Here is an 11,726-nt window from a genome sequence, read left to right on the forward strand (position 1 = left end):
ATATTAAAAAATCTGAAAATATAAATAAAAAATTGAATTTAAAGCAAAAGTATAATCATAACAAATCATAACATTCCATTTTCTTGTCCTATTTAGTCAGAGCCTGATACTTGGAGTCTTTTCTTTGCAACAAGTTCGTTTATGTTTGAGGTTAGGTTCTGTGTTGTGAAGATTCTCAGGATCGATTGCAGGTGTTCATCAGTGAGGCGACTCCTGTGTGACGTTTTGTTAATTTTCATCACAGAGAACAGCTGCTCGCACAGATATGTGCTGCCAAACATGGACAGGATTCGAGCCGCATGTTGGCGGAGCTGCGGCATCGCTTCAGGAATGAAGCGAGTGAACTGTGCTGGCCCCGCAGTGTCGTACTTTGCCTTCAGTGTCCCGTTACATTGCAGTTCTATCAGCTCCATCTGCATTTCTACAGGTGCGGTTTCCACATCGACTGCAAATGGGTTGCGAAGCAGCTCGAAGTTACTTTTCTGTGCCTCAAAGTCACTGAAGCGCCGTGCGAACTCAGTGCGCAGCGCGCTGAGTTTTTCAGCAAAGGTGGCATTTGGGAAAACTGTGGCACTTTCTTGGTTCCGTATTACTTGGCAACAGGGAAAGTGAGACAAGTTGCATTGGTGCATTTGTGTCTCCCATAAGCGCAGCTTCACTTGAAATGCCTTCACTGCATCATGCATATCGGTTATTATGTGCTCCCGTCCCTGGAGTTGAAGGTTTAAAGCGCTAAGATGCGACGTTATGTCAGCCAGGAACGCCAACTCACATTTCCACTTTTCATCCCGCAGAACTGTGCAGTCTTTCCCCTTACTGTCCATGAACTGGCAGATTTCCTCTCGCAGCTCAAAGTGTCTTTTGAGAACTTTTCCCCGACTTAGCCACCGGACCTCCGTATGATATGGCATATCGCCAAACTCGCTATCTATTTCCCGCAGAAAAGACTGGAATTGGCGGTGATTTAAACCGTGGGCTCTGATAAAGTTGACGGTTTGTGTTACAGTGTTCATCACATGATCCATTTTTAGGACTTTAGCACTCAGCGATTCCTGGTGTATGATGCAGTGATACACTGTCAACTCACCGGCACAGTTCTCCTCCCGCATCTTTGAGCGCATCCTTCCCACCAGTCCATTTTTTTCACCACACATAGCAGGTGCGCCATCTGTTGTAAGTCCAACGAGTTTTTCCCACGGCAGTTTCATGTCGGTTACACTTTGAAATACATTTCCAAAGATGTCTTCTCCTTTCGTTGTCCCGTGCATCGATTTAATGTCCAGTATTTCCTCTGTTACGCACAAATTGGAATCCACACCACGGATAAATATCGCCAGCTGTGCAGTGTCAGTCGCGTCAGTAGTTTCATCCACGGCAAGGGAGTATGCAACAAAATCTTTTGCTCTTTCAATCAACTGTGTTTTCAAATCAGTCGCCATCTCACAAACCCGATTAGCAACAGTGTTTCTGCTGAGGCTTACATTTGCAAACGCTCGCGTTTTATCTGGACAAAGGACGTCGCACACTTTCATCATACAATTCTTTACGAATTCCCCCTCGGTAAACGGCCGTCCTGATTTGGCGATCTCTTCGGCCACAATGAAACTTGCTTTCACAGCAGCTTCACTTTGTGATTTTGCTTTGGTGAAAAACGTCTGCTGGGATGTCAAATTCTTCTTCAACTCCTCTACCTTTTGTAGCTTCTGTCCTGCGCTCAGGTTTTTGAATTTGTTCTCATGTTTCGTCTCGTAGTGCCGTCTTAGGTTATACTCCTTCATTACAGCGATATTACTCCCGCAAAGGAGACACACTGGTTTACCTGCAATTTCAGTAAACATATACTCATTCTCCCACCGGCTTTGAAAGCCTCGGTTTTCAGAATCAATTTTTCTCTTGGCCATTGTTGGGGTCTAGCTTTGATTTGATATTAGCGTTGTATACATCAACAGACCGCGAACTTGAACCGCGGCTTGCCGTTGGCGGCAATTGCACTGCATCATGGGATTTGTAGTGTGTGTTATTGGGGCATCATATCACAGGGCCATTAAAAACAGATATATAAAACGATTTCGCGGGCCGGATATAATTGTATGGCGGGCCGGATGTGGCCCGCGGGCCTTGAGTTTGACACATGTGGCGTAGATGATATGTATTTAAACAACATGCTACTGTACCTTTGTTGCGACATGGGTCCATCTTCTTTTAAAAATCTCAGCAGGGGGGCTGAGGGCCTCCTGGTGAATTTTTCTGTGGCCTCTGTCTGCAGTCAGTAGAATGTTACGTTGGGAGACCACCATGTAATCCAGAGCAATGACTGTTACCCTTACAGGGTCTTTATCGAATCAGTGCTAAATTACAGAGTCAACACACTTACTACATTGTTTTCTGCAGGCCTGTGATACAAAGACATTCCTGGACAAGATGAAGCAATCGAGCTGGACGGTGAGAATTAAGTGTTTGCAAGACAGGCAAACCTGATGACCCAGAACAGGAAGACACAGCTGCTGGGTCATCTACATAGCAACCTATTTTTCAAGAAAAACTTCTGTTGAACAGTATTGTGAAAATGAAGGGGTGGGGGTAGCTCCCATTTATGGACATCCAGCCATCCAGTTAGCTGTAAAATCCCTCTTGGTAGCTGTTCTCTCCTTGCTTTACCTTAAAAGGTTAAAAAAGTCCCCCAGGTAAAGAAAAGGGCACCTGACCAAAAGAGACAATGGGAAGACTAGAACTGTTTACAATTGGGAAGGAAGCTTTCCCTTGGTGTCTGTGGTTGTCCTCCGGAGCGGGGGGTGATGCAGAGCAAAGTCAGGGCTATGACTACGCTTTAAGCCAGGTCTGAGATATCATCAGATTGTACCTAGAATTACTGAATTGAAACTCCGCAAATATGTAAGTAATTTAGAAATGTTTAGAAAGACGCGATTAGGTTTATTTCTCTTTATTTTTTAAGGCTTGTGGACTCCTCTGTGCTAACCTCAGACGCTTTTGTTTGCTTGTAATCTTTAAGATGAACCCCCAAGAAAGTTATTTTGGGTGCTTAATTTTTGGAATTGCTCTTTTAAAATCTTGCAAAAGCCTAAATTCCAAATGTATTTTCTTCCTTTTTTGTTTTTAAACTTGGGATGCGGCTTGTGTAGGGAAAGCCCCAGGTGGGCCAGGCCGGTTTGTTTACCTGCCACATCCACAGGTTCAGCTAATCACGGTTCCCAGTGGCTGCGGTTCGCTGCTCCAGGCCAATGGGAGCTGCTGGAAGCGGCACGGGCCGAGGAACGTATTCCTCTAGGAATTTCCAAGATATTATCATGGTGCTTGTCTCTAATATACAGAGTTAGCCTTGCTGTTCCTTGAAAGGACATGGTACAGGCCTCTGATCAATAATAGGCCCACAAGCAGTAATGCTTCAAAAACAGAAATAATATTTCTTTAGAAATGAGTGGGAGGAGCTTTTAGAGGGGGTCACATGCCACCTCTTGCTCCAGGTTACATGTCAATCTCTGCCCCAGGACTTGCCCTAATTGGTCAAACTACTCTTGGGGCAGGCCTATGGGTCATCCAACAGGCTAGAGATAGGCACAGAATCCAGGTTTCCTATGTCCTAGTCCTGTGCTCTTCCCTGGTCATACATTAACCCCTTTTCTCACACAATGCCCTTTCCCAATAAAGACAAGTCCCTCTAGGTCTGGTCCCTGATACATTCACCATAAGGGCTGTGAGGAAGACGTGGGCTCAGGGCAGGAGGAAAGGGCACTGAGAGAAGGAGCTGGTTTGTGGAGAAAAGATTGAAGTAACTTCAGGGGCACCATTACAAACTGTGGTGTGCGGAATATTAATCTTGATTCCTGGGGCTACTTAGGCACCTGAAAACTCTAGATTTTGTATATAAGGTGGTGGGCCCACAACCAAAAAATATAGCGGGGGGGAGGTCAGCTCAAAAAGTTTGAAAAGTGCTGAGGATGCAGGCAGGGTGTAACTAGAGGCTGTGTGCAGACATGGAGGTAGCTCAGGTTCCAGGTGGGGGTGTACTTCAGGGGCCAGGCAGGAGGTTGCTAGGGGCTTTGTTCCTGGAGGGGTGTTGCTCAAGGAGGAGGCAGAAGGTATATAGGGGTCGAAGGGTGTAACTCAGGATGCAGGGAGGGGCTGTGTCCAAGGAGGTGCTGCTACTGAGGGTTCAGCCATACCCTCAGTCCCTAGTTGGCACAGTGGGTGCAGCTCTGCGGATCAGTGGCCGGGGTGAGGTGCGTGCGCTGCCCACCCACTTCCGCAATGGGCAGGCGGAAGGGAACATCCCGATACCAGCCCCCACCCCATTCTATGCAGCATATCAGCAGGTGAGGAGCGACGCCAGCGGTGGCCCCATAGTGGGGGGCAGGGCAGCATGGCTGCAAACAACAGCGGAGAAGGGCAGAGAGGGTGGGGAGAGGAAGGGCAGCATCTTCCCTTCTGCTGCACACTTCACACAAATCTGGTACAAAACTAGCCGGGGTTGGGGGAAGGCCTTTCCTAAATGGTGTCCCCGGGGTAACAATATTTTGCTACTGCAAAGATATGCAAAGCAGCTGTGAGCTCCATTGTTTCTCCCTCTCCATGGGAGGACCCCATGTGGCTGCCTCGGTTACACCCTCACTTGCAAATTTGCTCAGGTTTCTATAAGCCTGGGTCTTTGGGATTTGCAATGCCCTTCGGGCTCTTGCATGGGAGCCTGCTGCACAGGGCAAGGTCTGGACACTCAGGCACAAGAAAAGGGACCTCATGATGGGGAAGTTTGGGAGGCGAGGGGAGCAGAGAGAGGGTCGACAGGCCGTGGAGCATTGATGTGGGCGTTACACACCGTGCAACCAAACTGGGACTGAACCCCACTCCTCTGACAACAACACAAACCAAACGGCTTTGTCAAAGGACCAAGGAAAAGGTCATGACTTATCCATGTGAGCTCACTGAAACGTATAAATATGTATGTCCGCTGGTCTAGGAACACCCCTGGGTGGATTTTACATATGGCAGTGAACATTTCTTTTATTTATATGTAGTTAAGATAACAGAAGGAAGGGATTTTTATGGAAAAGAAATAGCAAAACAGCCCCTGTGTGGAATCAAAATACTCACAGGCTTGTTTGCAATACACCACAACCAGCAGCTACTTTTATTAAAAGGAGAAGAACAAGCTATTGCCGGGGGGGGGGGACACACAAGGGCTCCCTTGTGGATTTTTTCCGGCTTGCGAGTTTCTTTCCAGCCCAGATGAAAAGCATCCAAGGATTTTAGAAGCAAGACGTCGTCTGCCAGATTCCGAGAGATCCTGCATTGACAATCTCTGCTGCCATCATTCACTCCCTTTACTGCAAAAAGGGGAAGAAATCTCACATTCTATGTTTATAGCCATTAAAACAAGGACAATGTAACGTTACATTTCAAATTCAAGGTAGAGCAGGAATTTCCCCATCATTTAATAGTGTGAGCAGATGTAACTCCAACAGACTTTGCTTGACATCGGTTGGGATTGAACCTTCAGCCTCCGGAGTTTAATACATGAGCTACTACAGTATGAGCCAAATGCCAACTTCCTCTTATTTAAGGTTGTAGAACAGATTCTATCTATTATATTTAAACATGTGTACTGGGTGACTTCTGAAGTAAATATGCTGGACTTCTGAAGATGGCTCTCCCCTCCCTCTGCCCCAACTCTCCAGTAAAGGAGTCACATTCTGATTTCCTTACAAAACTCCTTCCTATTAACATTCTACACAGTTTAAGTGACAACCAAAAAAAAATAAATGAATAAAGTCGCTGGGTGATTAAAAAAAGAACATCGGCAAATTACCGGTAAGTATAAAAATAGCTAGAAATATGATGTACAATATCATAGAAATGTTCATCAAACTTTTAAAAAAAGTTGAAATTAGAAATTCCATTGAGGGAATTAATCAAAATTGTGAATTTTAAAAATATTGACAATCTCTATGATATATAGAAAGATAAAACCAAAAATATGTAAGATGTAGAACAATGTGACTCACGTCCATGTTTAGTTTTCCTTTCAAACACACTTTTGTTCATAGCTAAAACTAAAACAATAAATATTTAATTAGAGGATAAATAAGTTATTCTTAAAGAATGCCTGGACTATTCTGTCTTCCAGCTCACGTAAGCCTAATAGCTTGACCCTATTCAGATGGTACTTCCCTATCTGATGATAATTTCTGTACATATTCAGGTTTCAAAGTAGCAGCCGTGTTAGTCTGTATCCGCAAAAAGAACAAGAGTACTTGTGACACCTTAGAGACTAACACATTTATTTCAGCATAAGCTTTCGTGGGCTACAGCTCACTTCTTCGGATGCATAGAATGGAACACACAGACAGAAGATATTTATACATAAAGAGAACATGAAAAGGTGGATTCGATTATCACTTCAAAGGGTTTTTTTCTCCCTACTACTGATAGCTCATCTTAACTGATTGGCCTCTTACAGTTGGTATGGGTACTTCCACCTTTTCACAGAGCTCCTATCTTCATTTCTCCTGCCTCAAAACTGCCTCTATGGTAATTTAGGCTTGGTCTACACTAGGAAATTTGGTTGGTGTAACTATATAGCTCAGGAGTATGGAAAATACACACCCCTGAGTGACACAATGAAACCGACCTAACCGCTGGTGAAGACAGCGCTAGGTTGATGGGTGCATTCTCCCATTGATGCACCTACCACCTCTCGGGGAGCTGCAGCGCCTACACAGATGGGAGAACCCCTCCCATCAGTGCAGGTAACGTCTTCACTGAAGCGCTTTGGCTCAGCTGCAGCGGTGTTACTGTGCCACTGTAGCAGTTTTGGTGTAGAAACCTAAAGGTGGGAAAACCTCTCACCCCTCCCAACTTCCTCTCTCAGTCCCGTCCCTGCTGCGATATTAATTTGAGCATGCTGGGCACCTTGTACAAGACTAAGGGGAGATCCAGCAGCTAACAATAAGAAAACACATAGAATTGGCTACAGACAAGCAATGAGACCAAGTTAACGTAACTGTAGGAAACATGTTTAAACCAGTAAAAAGAAATTCTGAGCAATGCTAGCACTGAAGTCACAAAGGTTTGTAATTGCTCTAAAAGGAGAAATGCAAAGGCATCGAGTATGTACTGAGCTACCATAAAGACTGAAAGTAGCATCAATCCTTAAAGGCACTAGTGCTTATTGAATTGTATTGCAGAGTGAGCATATCTGATAATATACATGCGTGACCCACTGGTCAGTGTGTGTTATGAATTACCCTCGGTGGAGGCTATGTGTCGGTTACAGGCTCCATCTAGAGCCTGGAGCTTTTGTTCAACCTGAAGGCAATTGAGCATTTAGATCTGGAGGGTTCTGGTTCAAATCACAGAGTACTGGTCCCAGAAGGCATGACAGCCTTCACACGTGTGCTCAAAAGTGCCTCTTTCCCACAAAAACCCACAGGAGCAATTTTATCTTCAACATGGCTCCTCATGTTTGCAGCATCTGGACCCAGATGTTCTTTAACACAGGTCCAAGAATGCTGCAAAGCACCTGGTTGTCTGAAATCCTCAAATGTTCATCACTGTGTTCATTTCCACTTTTTCACACTGTGTCATTCTGGATGGACTGTGCAGTGAGGTCCAGGTCACAACTTGAGTTTAATTGTTCTTCCATTTTTGAGTGGAATGATTTAAAAATAACTTTTTTTTCTATGGGAAAATCATGATTATATCCATACTGTGTGGGTGCAGCTTACCTTCTCATCATCAGACTTGGCCAGTGTCTCCGTTTCTCCTGTTGGGTTGGTGGTTTAGCGCCCCTCCCTCCCCTCCCCCACCGCCCACACTGAACCAAAATCTCCCCGACCTGGGGCAAAATAACTCTTCACCACCTGGGGCAAAATAACAATAAAAATAAAAACACTAAACCCTCTGGGCTAGAGATGCTTCCTCGGGGGCTGAGTGACCATTTCTTCCCCTCGGCTGCTTCCATGTAGGGCTCCCAAATTCTCCTCTGCTCATCTCGTCTCTAAGCTTATCTCAGTTTGCTTTTACAGGCTTCATTTTTAAGCCATTTCTTTTTGTCAACTCAGCCTCCCTGCTCTCTTTCTTGCCAGATAGACTCACAATAGGTCCTACCAACTCGTCTCAGTCTGAGGACAGGAGGCCTTTCAAATTGAGAAATGATATCCACAAAGGAGACCTTTCCAGAAAAGGACAAGTATGTAAGAAGAAGGAATTATAATGGAATGAGACTGGCAGCTTTCATTATGCTGAATGCTACCAAGAAAATTCTATGCTTCAATGTGTCCTCGGGTAGTTATTGAAATTAGGATCCTTCTGTCAATGACTGAAAGAGTGACATAACATTTTTGAAAGGCTTAAAAGTATAAGTGTCAATCAGAAGCCGTGTTGCTGATTATTCTAATTTTTCTGTGACAGATTTGATCATTTTATACTGTGATACGACACACACACCCTTCAACATAGCTCAATACTTGTACATGTTTCTTTTAGGTAAATTAAGCATTACTGTTGTAAAGAGCAGCCATTTTGATCTCACAAGTGCTGCACAATGATACAAAGGAGACGCATCCCCCATACTCTCTCTTGGGAAATATATTTTAGTCCTTCCCCGTTGTTTTCCATATTCCTAAATGAAACAATGATGTAAATGGATGCCAGACTGGCCAGAGACATTGTCTGTATGATGCCATGTTGGCAAGCCAGAGGGGCTTCAAAATGGGTGGTGGAGAGTAACTGCAATACATGAGCAATACATGGCTTACATGTAGCACTGAGCACTGGGGAGACTCTGGGCTGCTCTGGGTTGTGGACAGACCATAGGCAGCCTGAGTAAAGCAGCTATACAATTACTCTCACTCTAACATGGAAACTCCAGATAGTCCAGAATCAGGGCAGCACAGAATTTTCCTTTGTCCCATGTCAGGGTTGGGCCATGTGCTCTGAGCCTCCAAGGTCATTAAACAGCAGCTATAGAAATTAGGGACACAAATATTCTGTTTACACAGTAATGTCTCCCTTGTGGCATTCTGAACTTACCCATTTCCTACAGCAACTCAGCCCAAAACCGCAACTTCTTATTCGTCTGAAATTGGGGGGACATGTATGCTGGCAGAAGCCCCGAGCATAAACACAACCAATGGAATATTTGTTGAAGCGGGTGTATCCTGCACAAAGAAAAAGTGTCTTCATTTTCATTCACATATAAGTGTAAACAAGGGCTGTGATTGCAGCATGACGGGCATTTCCCATTAGCTGAATTTCCAATTCACTGAGACAAGGCCAAGTCAACCCAATTATCTTCCTGTGCCCGTGCCCAGTCAAAGGCTGCTCCTAAGAAATGAGCAGAGTGAGTTAATTCAGGAGATCTGCTGGCTTCCTGGCTGCAGGCTTCTGAACTGTAGCACTGAGCATGGGAGTCCTTCCCAGCCCCACCCCTGTACAGGATGGAAAGCAGCAGCTGTCTGCATCACCAACTTCTAAGAGTGGGGCAGTGGTTTTGCTGCCGTGGTTTTGACTCTTTCTGATTCCAAACACTGATGTACTAGGCAGTATCTAAATGCTGATTGGCTGAGCAGGGTTAAACCAGCTCAGCACTGGGTTGGGTGGCTGGTACTTTTGGAAAGAGAAGGGTTTAAACAAGTCCCTGCAGTCAGAACGCATGATTGTCACTGAGACTCGGCACAGACAATCTTGTGAAGACTCAGCACTTGGCAATACTGACTCAATGACCAATTGCCAGTCTTAAACATTCCAGACAGGCTGGTCCTTATGATCATGTGGCCCAAATGTCCTTTAGGATATTAATATTAGACTATTTTAAACTAGATTTCAGCTCTGCTTTCCTTAAAGTATCCACTGTGACATTCCCAGGGTACAATCTGGACCACTGAACAGCCGTATTCCCTCAGGTCTCCAACCTGCAGTGCCTCCTACACTGCTCCGCTGTGAAAGCAACCACTTCTGGCCCTGCTCATGCACAGCCCCTAGCATTTAAAGTCACTCCCAGCTGAATTAGAGGAAAACTTCCAGCAAGACACTCCTGAATTATCCTGCAGAGCGACACCAGCCAATTCCCAGTGCCAGCCTCGTCCCCCAGAAATGTGCATCTTGTACTGATCAGTATCCTCCTGTGCAATACAAGTTCATAAAAAGTCTGTCATTTCATCTGAGGAAAAGGATATGCACCGAGCCTGTTATCTCAAGTGAAGGTTCCCAAACTCTTCAATCCAAACCCTTGAATCCCCTAGAACAAAGGGTATTTTCATTGGGTTAGGCCAGAGGAAGAGGACACAAGCTGAAAATGTCCAGTCTTTTTAATCTCTCCTCATACGGAAGCTGTTCCATACCCCTAAACATTTTAGTTGCCATTCTCTGTAACTTTTCCAATACTAATATATCTTTTTTGAGTTGGGGTAACCACATCTGCACACAACATTTAATTACCATGGATTTATAAAGAGGCCTCATGATATTTTCGGTCTTATTATCTATCCCTTTCCTAATGGTCCGTAACATTCTTTTAGTATTTTCTTTTAGTGCCGCTGTGCGTTGAACAGATGTTTTCAGGGAACTCTCCACAATGATTCCAAGATCTCTTTTCTGAGTGGTAACAGCTAATTTAGACCCAATCTTTTTAGACGTATAGTTGGGATTATGTTTTCCAAAGTGCATTACTTTGCATTTATCAACATTGAGTTTCGTCTGACATTTTGTTACCCAGTCACCCAGATTTATGAGATTCCATTGTAACTCTTAGCATTGTGCTTTGGACTTCACTATCTTTGAGTAATTTTGTATCATCTACTGTTTACCCTTAGATTTAGATTTAGCTGTATGATTGTTAACTTGTTCCCAGTTTACCAAGTGATCCATATCCCTTTCTATGAGTGCCCTGTCCCTTAATTTTTGTCACTTGCTAACTTTATAGGTGATGATTGTATGGTTTTTTTTCAGGTCCTTTATAAAATGTTTAACTAGTGTCGTGGCAAGAACCAATCCCTGTAGGACTCCACAAGGTAGAACGTTGGTGATAGTATTATAGGTCATAGTTCAGCCAATCTGACTGGAACGTTAAAGACACCTTTCTCACCCCAGGACTATTCTCCAGTGAAATGTGAAGTATCTGCTGAAAACCATGCAATTCTTTTGAAAAAAAAGCTGAAAAAATTATGATACACTATTTTTAGAAATCTTAATACAGACTCACGATTGTCCTTCTATATTCTCGCTTCATTTCATTAAGATCTTACCTAGAGAGCTTTGCAGCACCAGGAAAAAGACAGCAAAGAACAGGTACAGAATCTTCATGGCTGAAGTTTGCCTGGGAGCTCAGTGTTGCTGGAGAGAAGACACTGCAAGATAGAAAGGAGATGGAGAGTCTCTATTTATGGGCGCCGGGGATTGTGAAATACTGATCTGTTGAAATCTTTTTTGAAGCATGTCACATTTACTAAATTTGTGCTGCAATCTATTTATAATTATTATCATAATTATAATTTATACAGCATCATAAACATTCCTGGAGAATTTCAGGGAAACACAGTAGTCAAGTTCCTGATTTGTGGAAGTTACAATATGAGTATTTACAACTAGCAAATATCAACTGCCTGATCGAAAGCTCTCTGAAAAAATGGAAAGCCTCCTATTAAATTGAAATGAGGGTCCTTTCGCAGAGAAGAATTTCAGAACACAACTATACCTTGGAAGCATTTATAGTA

At 44.0% G+C, this 11,726-nt stretch overlaps 1 long non-coding RNA gene across 1 annotated transcript; it reads right to left on the minus strand.

Annotated features, from left to right (window-relative positions):
- Positions 1 to 5,128: 5,128 nt before the first annotated feature.
- Positions 5,129 to 11,378, minus strand: LOC135982004 (uncharacterized). Its single transcript, XR_010599203.1, has 3 exons — positions 11,259 to 11,378; positions 9,046 to 9,173; positions 5,129 to 5,339 (listed from the first exon to the last, which is right to left on the minus strand). It is a non-coding gene; the product is annotated as an uncharacterized LOC135982004 (long non-coding RNA).
- Positions 11,379 to 11,726: the final 348 nt, after the last annotated feature.

The sequence above is a fragment of the Chrysemys picta genome, chromosome 3 (assembly GCF_011386835.1).
Source record: "Chrysemys picta bellii isolate R12L10 chromosome 3, ASM1138683v2, whole genome shotgun sequence".
NCBI classification, from domain to species: Eukaryota; Metazoa; Chordata; order Testudines; family Emydidae; genus Chrysemys; species Chrysemys picta.